Below are 10,566 nucleotides of genomic sequence, written 5' to 3' on the forward strand. Positions count from 1 at the left end.
GGGAGTTACGGGGCTCCGATACACAGCGTAAGGCTTACTACGCCTGCAATTTGTGGGGAGGTGAAAATGGAGTAAGATTTCTCCATTTTCGCCACGTAATTCCTTACGCTGTATATTGGATACCAAACTGCACTGGTTTGGTATACCTGTCTATGGGCCAAAAAACTACGGCCGAAGGCAGAAATATACGAGCGTAACTTCTATGTTTACGACGTATATGTGATACCAAACCAGCGCAAATTTTGCCGTCGCCGGCTTTTGCAGGCGACGATTTATATCGGATCAGGCCCCTGGTGCTGTGTTCGCTAGATTTTGAAGATTATCAGGTGCAAATTATTTTGACAGCATAATGTACTTTATTATTAATCTATTGCTGATTGATCTAAAGTATTTGAGAAAATGTTTTTTTTAAAACCAAAGATACTTGGGTAAGTTATTTTGGCTTTTGTGATATATCCCAATTTCATTTCTTATATAAGAAAGGCATCAGTCATTATCAATTCATAACGGTATTGACCATATTTGTATCCATAGTTGTATATTGAATGAACCCAAGAAAGTATACAAGATACTTCTTTCATAGCTAGGGGACTGAGAGTCCCACCCTGATGATTGACATATGACACAGTTGTGATATCGTCTGTCTGAAAACAAATGAAAGGTTTTCTCTTCAACAGAGGCCAAACCTGAAGAGCCCTGAAAATAGCACAGAGTTCTAAAATATTGATTGGTAATCTCGCCTCTTGAGATTTCCAAACCCCTTGTACTGTCAGAGATCCCCAGATAGCTCCCCAACCTGAAAGACTTGCATCTGTTGCGATTACAGTCCAGGTTGGATGAACAAAAGAGGCCCCTTGAACTATACGATGGTGATCTAACCACCAAGTCAGAGAGAGTCGAACATTGGGATTTAAGGATATTAATTGTGATATCCTTGTATAATCCCTGCACCACTGATTCAGCATACAAAGCTGAAGAGGTCTCATATGAAAACAAGCAAAGGGGATTGTGTCTGATGCTGCAGTCATGAGACCTAAAATTTCCATGCACATAGCCACTGAAGGGAATGATTGAGACTGAAGGTTCCGACAAGCTGAAACCAATTTTATTCTTCTCTTGTCCGTTAGAGACAGAGTCATGGACACTGAATCTATCTGGAAACCTAAAATGGTGACCCTTTTCTGAGGAACCAAGCAACTGTTTGGTAAAATGATCCTCCAACCATGTCTTTGAAGAAACAACACTAGTTGATTCGTGTGAGATTTGGCAGAATGTAAAGACTGAGCTAGTACAGAGAGTAGGGCACTGAGAACCTTCGAAAAAAATCTTGGAGTTGTCGCTAGGCCAAATCGAAGAGCAACAAATTGGTAATGCTTGTCTAGAAAAGAGAATCTAAGAAATCGATAGTGGTCTGGATGAATTGGAATATGAAGATATGCATCCTGTAAGTCTATCGTGGACATATAATGACCTTGCTGAACAAAAGGCAGAATAGTCCTTATAGTCGCTATTTTCAAAGTTGGCACTCTTACAAAACAATTCAACATTTTCAGATCCAGAACTGGCCTGAATGAATTTTCTTTCTTTGGGACAATGAATAGATTGGAATAAAACCCCAGACCCTGTTCCTGAAACGGAACTGGTATGATTACCCCTGAAAACTTTAGATCTGAAACACACTTCAGAAAAGCCTGAGCCTTCACCGGATTTGCTGTAACGTGAGAAAGAAATAATCTTCTCACGGAGGTCTTACTCTGAATACTATTCGATACCCTTGAGAGACAATGCTCTGAATCCACTGATTTTGGACAGAATCTGCCCAAATGTCTTGGAAAAAATTTAATCTGCCCCCCACCAGCAGAACTGTTATGAGGGCCGCACCTTTATGCAGACTTGGGGGCTGGCTTTGTTTTTTTTAAACTTGAAGAAGGTTTCCAATTGGAACCAGATTCTTTAGGGGAAGAATTGGCTTTCTGTTCCTTATTCTGTCGAAAAGAACGAAAACGATTAGAAGCTTTAGATTTACCCTTAGATCTTTTTATCCTGAGGCAAAAAAACTCACTTTCCCCCAGTGACAGTTGAAATAATAGAATCCAACTGAGAACCAAATAAATTGTTAAATTGGAAAGAAAAAGATAGTAATCTAGACTTGGATACCATGTCAACATTTGAATATTTGAGCCACAAAGCTCTTCTAGCTAAAATAGCTAAATACATAGATTTAACATCAATTTTGATGATATCAAAAATAGCATCACAGATAAAATTATTAGCATGTTGAAGCAAGCGAACAATGCTAGACAAATCAGAATCTGTTTCCTGTTGCGCTAAGTTTTCCAACCAAAAAGTTGATGCAGCTGCAACATCAGCCATAGATATAGGAGGCCTAAGACTATAGCCAGAAAAACATAATTTATGTAAGAACTTACCTGATAAATTCATTTCTTTCATATTAGCAAGAGTCCATGAGCTAGTGACGTATGGGATATACATTCCTACCAGGAGGGGCAAAGTTTCCCAAACCTCAAAATGCCTATAAATACACCCCTCACCACACCCACAAATCAGTTTAACGCATAGCCAAGAAGTGGGGTGATAAGACAAAAGTGTGAAAGCATAAAAAATAAGGAATTGGAATAATTGTGCTTTATACAAAAAAATCATAACCACCACAAAAAGGGTGGGCCTCATGGACTCTTGCTAATATGAAAGAAATGAATTTATCAGGTAAGTTCTTACATAAATTATGTTTTCTTTCATGTAATTAGCAAGAGTCCATGAGCTAGTGACGTATGGGATAATGACTACCCAAGATGTGGATCTTCCACGCAAGAGTCACTAGAGAGGGAGGGATAAAATAAAGACAGCCAATTCCGCTGAAAATAATCCACACCCAAAATAAAGTTTAAATCTTATAATGAAAAAAACTGAAATTATAAGTAGAAGAATCAAACTGAAACAGCTGCCTGAAGTACTTTTCTACCAAAAACTGCTTCAGAAGAAGAAAACACATCAAAATGGTAGAATTTAGTAAAAGTATGCAAAGAAGACCAAGTTGCTGCTTTGCAAATCTGATCAACCGAAGCTTCATTCCTAAACGCCCAGGAAGTAGAAACTGACCTAGTAGAATGAGCTGTAATCCTTTGAGGCGGAGTTTTACCCGACTCGACATAAGCATGATGAATTAAAGATTTCAACCAAGATGCCAAAGAAATGGCAGAGGCCTTCTGACATTTCCTAGAACCGGAAAAAATAACGAATAGACTAGAAGTCTTTCGGGAAATTCTTAGTAGCTTCAACATAATATTTCAAAGCTCTAACTACATCCAAAGAATGCAATGATCTCTCCTTAGAATTCTTAGGATTAGGACACAATGAAGGAACCACTATTTCTCTACTAATGTTGTTAGAATTCACAACCTTAGGTAAAAATTTAAAAGAAGTCCGCAACACTGCCTTATCCTGATAAAAAATCAGAAAAGTAGACTCACAAGAGCGAGCAGATAATTCAGAAACTCTTCTAGCAGAAGAGATGGCCAAAAGAAACAAAACTTTCCAAGAAAGTAATTTAATGTCCAGTGGATGCATAGGTTCAAACGGAGGAGCTTGAAGAGCCCCCAGAACCAAAAACTCCAAAGAGGAGAAATTGACTTAAAAACAGGTTTTATACGAACCAAAGCTTGTACAAAACAATGAATATCAGGAAGATGAGCAATCTTTCTGTGAAAAAGAACAGAAAGAGCATAGATTTGTCCTTTCAAGGAACTTGCAGACAAACCTTTATCCAAACCATCCTGAAAAAACTGTAAAATTCTCGGAATTCTAAAAGAATGCCAGGAAAAAATGATGAGAAAGACACCAAGAAATGTAAGTCTTCCAGACTCGATAATATATCTTCCTAGATACAGATTTACGAGCCTGTAACATAGTATTAATCACAGAGTCAGAGAAACCTCTTTGACTAAGAATCAAGCGTTCAATCTCCATACCTTCAATTTTAAGGATTTGAGATCCTGATGGAAAAAAGGACCTTGTGACAGAAGGTCTGGTCTTAACGGAAGAGTCCACGGTTGGCAAGAGGCCATCCGGACAAGATCCGCATACCAAAACCTGTGAGGCCATGCTGGAGCCACCAGCAGAACAAACTAGCATTCCTTCAGAATCTTGGAGATTACTCTTGGAAGAAGAACTAGAGGCGGAAAGATATAGGCAGGATGATACTTCCAAGGAAGTGACAATGCATCCACTGCTTCCGCCTGAGGATCCCTGGATCTGGACAGATACCAGGGAAGTTTCTTGTTTAGATGAGAAGCCATCAGATCTATTTCTGGAAGTCCCCATATTTGAACAATCTGAAGAAATACCTCTGGGTGAAGAAACCATTCGCCCGGATGTAGCGTTTGGCGACTGAGATAATCCGCTTCCCAATTGTCTATACCTGGGATATGAACCGCAGAAATTAGACAGGAGCTGGATTCCGCCCATATAAGTATTCGAGAGACTTCTTTCATAGCCAGAGGACTGTGAGTTCCTCCTTGATGATTGACATATGCCACGGTTGTGACATCGTCCGTCTAGAAACAAATGAACGACTCTCTCTTTAGAAGAGGCCACGACTGAAGAGCTCTGAAAATTGCACGGAGTTCCAAAAATGTTGATTGGTAATCTTGCCTCCTGAGATTCCCAAACCCCTTGTGCTGTCAGAAACCCCCATACAGCTCCCCAACCTGTCAGACTTGCATCTGTTGAGAACACAGTCTAGGTTGGAAGAACAAAAGAAGCCCCCTGAACTAAACGATGGTGGTCTCTCCACCACGTCAGAGAGTGTCGAACAATCGGTTTTAAAGATATTAATTGAGATATCTTTGTATAATCCCTCCACCACTGGTTCAGCATACAGAGCTGAAGAGGTCGCATGTGAAAACGCGTCCAATGCAGCAGTCATAAGACCTAGAATTTCCATGCATAAGGCTACCGAAGGGAAAGATTGAGACTGAAGGTTTCGATAAGCTGGAACCAATTTCAGATGCCTCTTGTCCGTCAGAGACAGAATCAAGAACACTGAATCTATCAGGAAACCTAAAAAGGTTACCCTTGTCTGAGGAATCAAACGAACTTTTTGGTAAATTGATCCTCCAACCATGTTCTTGAAGAAACAACACTTCTAAAAGACTGGAAAGGTTCTTTCTAGTGAAAATGAGCAAAGGGAACTGAATCCAATGCTGTGGCCATAAGACCTAAAACTTCTATGCATATATAGCAACTGAAGGAAATAATAGAGACTAAAGGTACCGATAGACGGAACCCAATAACATTATCCCTTGTCTGATAGAGACAAGGACAGTGACACAAACTATCTGGAAACCTAAAAAAGGTGACCCTTGTGTGAGGAATCAAGAGCTTTTGAAAAGAAGATCCTCTAACTATGTCCTGAAGAGTAAGTGAATCATATGAGATTCCGCATCCTCAGAAAATAATCTGAATGAAAACAGAAAAATGAAAATATGCATTTATTGTATCTAATGAAAACAAATAATGCTATCAATGACCATAAAAAGGCAAAATAGTTTGAATAAAACTCCAAAACCCGGTTCCTCAAAAGGAACTGGAAGAAATACCCCAGAAGATTCCAGGTCTGAGCCCCCATGGGTGCCCAGCCATGCTTCAACAGTACCCAAAATATATAGGACAGAAACACAGTTAAAGAAAGTGTTAGCCTTACTGGAATAAAATCAAAGAAATTTGGACAAAATAAATTTCAAAGAAGCCTTAACCTGCCCCTTACCAGCCAAGCTGGAATACGGCACGTACATCGCAAAATTAGGGAGCTGATTTCGAACTCCAATTATAGACATGTTACTTGGGAAAGAACTCAGGAATTCGTTCCTTAATAAGAACAACCAAACCAGTATAAGCTTAAAGTTTTAGTCTTAGAACTCAACCTTGAAGCCCAGAGTAACAGTTAAGAATTGAATCCAATTATAAAACAAATAATTGATTATCTTAGAACAAAAGAAATATGGATTTTTTTTTTTTTTTTTTTTAAAAATCACAAAATTCTTCTAGCTAAAAAAAGCTAAAGACATAGATTAACGCTTATTTGTGAAAATATTTAATAAAATGAAGACACAAATGAAATTATTAGCATGATAGTCCAGTTTAAAGGACCAGCCAATACAGTGGACTTGCATAATCAATAAATGCAAAACAACAAGACAAATGCAACAGCACCTAAGTCTAGTAAATGTTGTCCCTTTAACAATGCTAAAATAAATCATAATCTGATACTTGATCTTAAAGTAAACAGAGAAAATGAAGCAATTGCAATATCCAAATAAATCACAGGACCAAGAAAAGTACCTGAAACTAAATAATTTTCCATAAATAAGATACAACTATCTAAAGGAAAATAAATACTATTTTGCTATAGAAACAATAGCATAATTAGTAGAATTAGAGATAGCCCCAATAAATTGGAGAACCCTCCAAATTGAGTTTAACTGCTGGCAAAGAATATAGTTTAAAACCTTTGAAGAAGGAATAAAAGAAAATTCTCAGCCTATTCCATTCCCTAGTATAGGGAATTTGAAAGAAAACCTCTGAAAACACAGAAGAAATAAATAGGCAGAAATAATGTCAGCTAGTCTTAAAGAACTAGTTACCTTAATATCCAAAATAATCAACACCTTTTCAACAAAGAACAAATGTACTTTAATAATAGAAAAATAATAAAAAAGTAGATTTGTTAGTGTCAATATCTGATGAAAAAAATTTCTGAAAGAGAAAAAAACATCATCAGAGAAGGATAAATCAGTATGTTGTTGGTCATTTGAAACTTCAATAATTAAAAAAGAAGTGAAAAAGACCTAAAAATTTTATTAGAAGGCACGAAGTCAGACAAAGCCTTTAACATAGAATCAGAAAAATATTTCTTATAAGTCTTCTAAATATTTCTTGTAAGAAAAGAAAATATATAAAGCATAAATACTAATGGATTCCGCATGTAAAAGTATAACATAATAACTTATTACAAACCATAGCTAAAGATAAACATTTATAACATTTAAAATAAATGAACTTAGCTTTGGTAGAACTGAAACTCAGTTAAGCGTTTTTCCAGAAGTGGCTTCTGATTCAGAGTCCATCTGAGACATCTTGCAATATGTAATAGAAAAAACAACATATAAAGCAAAATTGATCAAATTCCTTAAATGACAGTTTCAGGAATGGGAAAAAAATGCCAATGAACAAGCTTCTAGCAACCAGAAGCAATAAATAATGAGACTTAAATATTGTGGAGACAACAATGACGCTCAAATTTTTTAGCGCCAAAAAAGCCGCCCACATTATTTGGCGCCTAAATGCTTTTGGCGCCAAAAATGGCACCACATCCGGTAACGCCGACATTTTTTGGCGCAAAAACGACAAAAAAATGACGCAACTTCCGGCGACACGTATGACGCCGGAAATGACAAGAAATTTTTTGCGCCAAGAATGACGCAATAAAATGAAGCATTTTCAGCCCCCGCGAGCCTAACAGCCCACAGGAAAAAAAGTCAAATTTTAAGGTAAGAAAAAATTGAAATATTCATATGCATTATCCCAAATATGAAACTGACTGTCTGAAAATAAGGAACGTTGAACATCCTGAATCAAGGCAAATAAATGTTTAAACACATATATTTAGAACTTTATATAAAAGTGCCCAACCATAGCTTAGAGTGTCACAGAAAATAAGACTTACTTACCCCAGGACACTCATCTACATGTAGTAGAAAGCCAAACCAGTACTGAAACGAGAATCAGCAGAGGTAATGGTATATATAAGAGTATATCGTCGATCTGAAAAGGGAGGTAAGAGATGAATCTCTACGACCGATAACAGAGAACCTATGAAATAGACCCCGTAGAAGGAGATCATTGAATTCAAATAGGCAATACTCTCTTCACATCCCTGACATTCACTGCACGCTGAGAGGAAAACCGGGCTCCAACCTGCTGCGGAGCGCATATCAACGTAGAATCTAGCACAAACTTACTTCACCACCTCCACAGGAGGCAAAGTTTGTAAAACTGATTTGTGGGTGTGGTGAGGGGTGTATTTATAGGCATTTTGAGGTTTGGGAAACTTTGCCCCTCCTGGTAGGAATATATATCCCATACGTCACTAGCTCATGGACTCTTGCTAATTACATGAAAGAAAGAAATAAGCTTTCCTTAGATAAGATTCAAGTTTCCTATCTAAAGGATCCTTAAAAGAAGTACTATGTTCCAAAGGAATAGTAGTACGTTTGGCAAGAGTAGAGATAGCCCCATCAACTTTGGGGATTTTTTCCCAAAACTCCAATCTAGCTGCTGGCAAAGGATACAACTTTTTAAACCTAGAAGGAGGAATAAAAAGACGTACCAGGCCTATCCCATTCCTTTGAAATCATATCAGAAATCGCATCAGGAACTGGAAAAACCTTTGGAGTAACCACAGGAGGTTTATAGACAGTTTAAATATTTACTAGTTTTAGTATCAAGAGGAGTAGATTCCTCAATATCCAAAGTAATCAACACTTCCTTTAACAAGGAACGTATATACTCCAACTTACAGAGATAAGTAGATTTGTCAGTGTCAGTATCTGTGGTAGAATCTTCTGAATCAGATAGATCCTTATCAGAGGAGGATAATTCAGTATGTTGTCAGTCATTTGAAATTTCATCAACTTTATAAGAAGTTTTAAAAGACCTTTTACGTTTATTAGAAGGCAGAATAGCAGACAAAGCCTTCTGAATCGCATCAGCAATAAAATCTTTTATATTCACAAGGATATCATGTACATTAGATGTTGAAGGAACAACAGGCATTGTACTAACAATGATGGATACATTTTCTGCATGTAAAAGTTTATCATGACATCTGTTACATTCTACAGCTGGAGATATAATCTTCGCTAACTTACAACACATACACTTAGCTTTGGTAGAACTGTTATCAGGCAGTAGGATTCAATCAGTTGTTTCTGAGACAGGATCAGATTGAGACATCTTGCAAATGTAAGAGAGAAAAAAACAACATATAAAGCAAAATTATCAATTTCCTTATATGGCAGTTTCAGTAATGGGGAAAAAATGCAACCAGCATAGCCCTCTAAGCATAAAAAAAAGGCAAGAGGCATATAGGAAGTGGGGTTTAAATAATTAAATTATTTGGTGCCAAGTATGACGCACAACGCAAAATAAAATTTCTTTCATGTAATTGGCAAGAGTCCATGAGCTAGTGACGTATGGGATATACAATCCTACCAGGAGGGGCAAAGTTTGCCGAACCTTAAAGTGCCTATAAATACACCCCTCACTACACCCACAATTCAGTTTTACAAACTTTGTCTCCTATGGAGGTGGTGAAGTACGTTTGTGCTAAGATTTCTACGTTGATATGCGCTTCTCAGCATTTTGAAGCCCGATTCCTCTCAGAGTACAGTGAATGTCAGAGGGATGTGAAGTGAGTATCACCTATTGAATGCAATGGTTTTCCTCACAGGGATCTATTTCATAGGTTCTCTGTTATCAGTCGTAGAGATTAATCTCCTACCTCCCTTTTCAGATCGACGATATACTCTCATATTCCATTACCTCTACTGATAACCTATTTCAGTACTGGTTTGGCTATCTGCTATATGTGGATGGGTGTCTTTTGGTAATTATGTTTTCATTTCTTAAGACACTCTGAGCTATGGTTTTGCACTTTATGTATTTATATAAAGTTCTAAATATATGTATTGTACTTATATTTGCCATGATTCAGGGTTTCAGTATATTTCCTTTTGCAGACTGTTAATTTCATATCTGGGAAATGCTTTTTTATAAATATTTTTTTTTTTTTTTTACCTGGGGTATAGTCTCTTTTTCTAATTAACGGTCTTTTAAATTCGCGGGCAGAATTAGGCTCACGAGGGAGCAAAATGCCAGAGTTTATTGCGTCATTCTTCTCGCGAGATTTTTTTGGTGCAAAGTTACGTTCTTTGACGCAAATTTGTCATTTCCGGCTTCTTAGTAGACGTCGAGTCCTTTCACAAGGTTGCATCATCTATGATGTGAATGTCATTTTCGGACGTTTTGGCGCCAAAAAATATTTTGCTGTTTGTTGTGCATCATTACTTGGTGCCAAATAACATAATTTATGTAAGAACTTACCTGATAAATTAATTTCTTTCATATTGGCAAGAGTGCATGAGCTAGTGACGTATGGGATATACAATCCTACCAGGAGGCTCAAAGTTTCCCAAACCTCAAAATGCCTATAAATACACCCCTCACCACACCCACAATTCAGTTTAACGAATAGCCAAGTAGTGGGGTGATAAAGAAAGGAGTAAAAAGCATCAATAAAGGAATTTGGAAATAATTGTGCTTTATACAAAAAAATAACCACCATAAAAAGGGTGGGCCTCATGGACTCTTGCCAATATGAAAAAAAATAATTTATCAGGTAAGTTCTTACATAAATTATGTTTTCTTTCATGTAATTGGCAAGAGTCCATGAGCTATTGACGTATGGGATAAATACCCAAGATGTGG

This window comes from Bombina bombina, chromosome 3 (genome assembly GCF_027579735.1).
Source record: "Bombina bombina isolate aBomBom1 chromosome 3, aBomBom1.pri, whole genome shotgun sequence".
NCBI classification, from domain to species: Eukaryota; Metazoa; Chordata; class Amphibia; order Anura; family Bombinatoridae; genus Bombina; species Bombina bombina.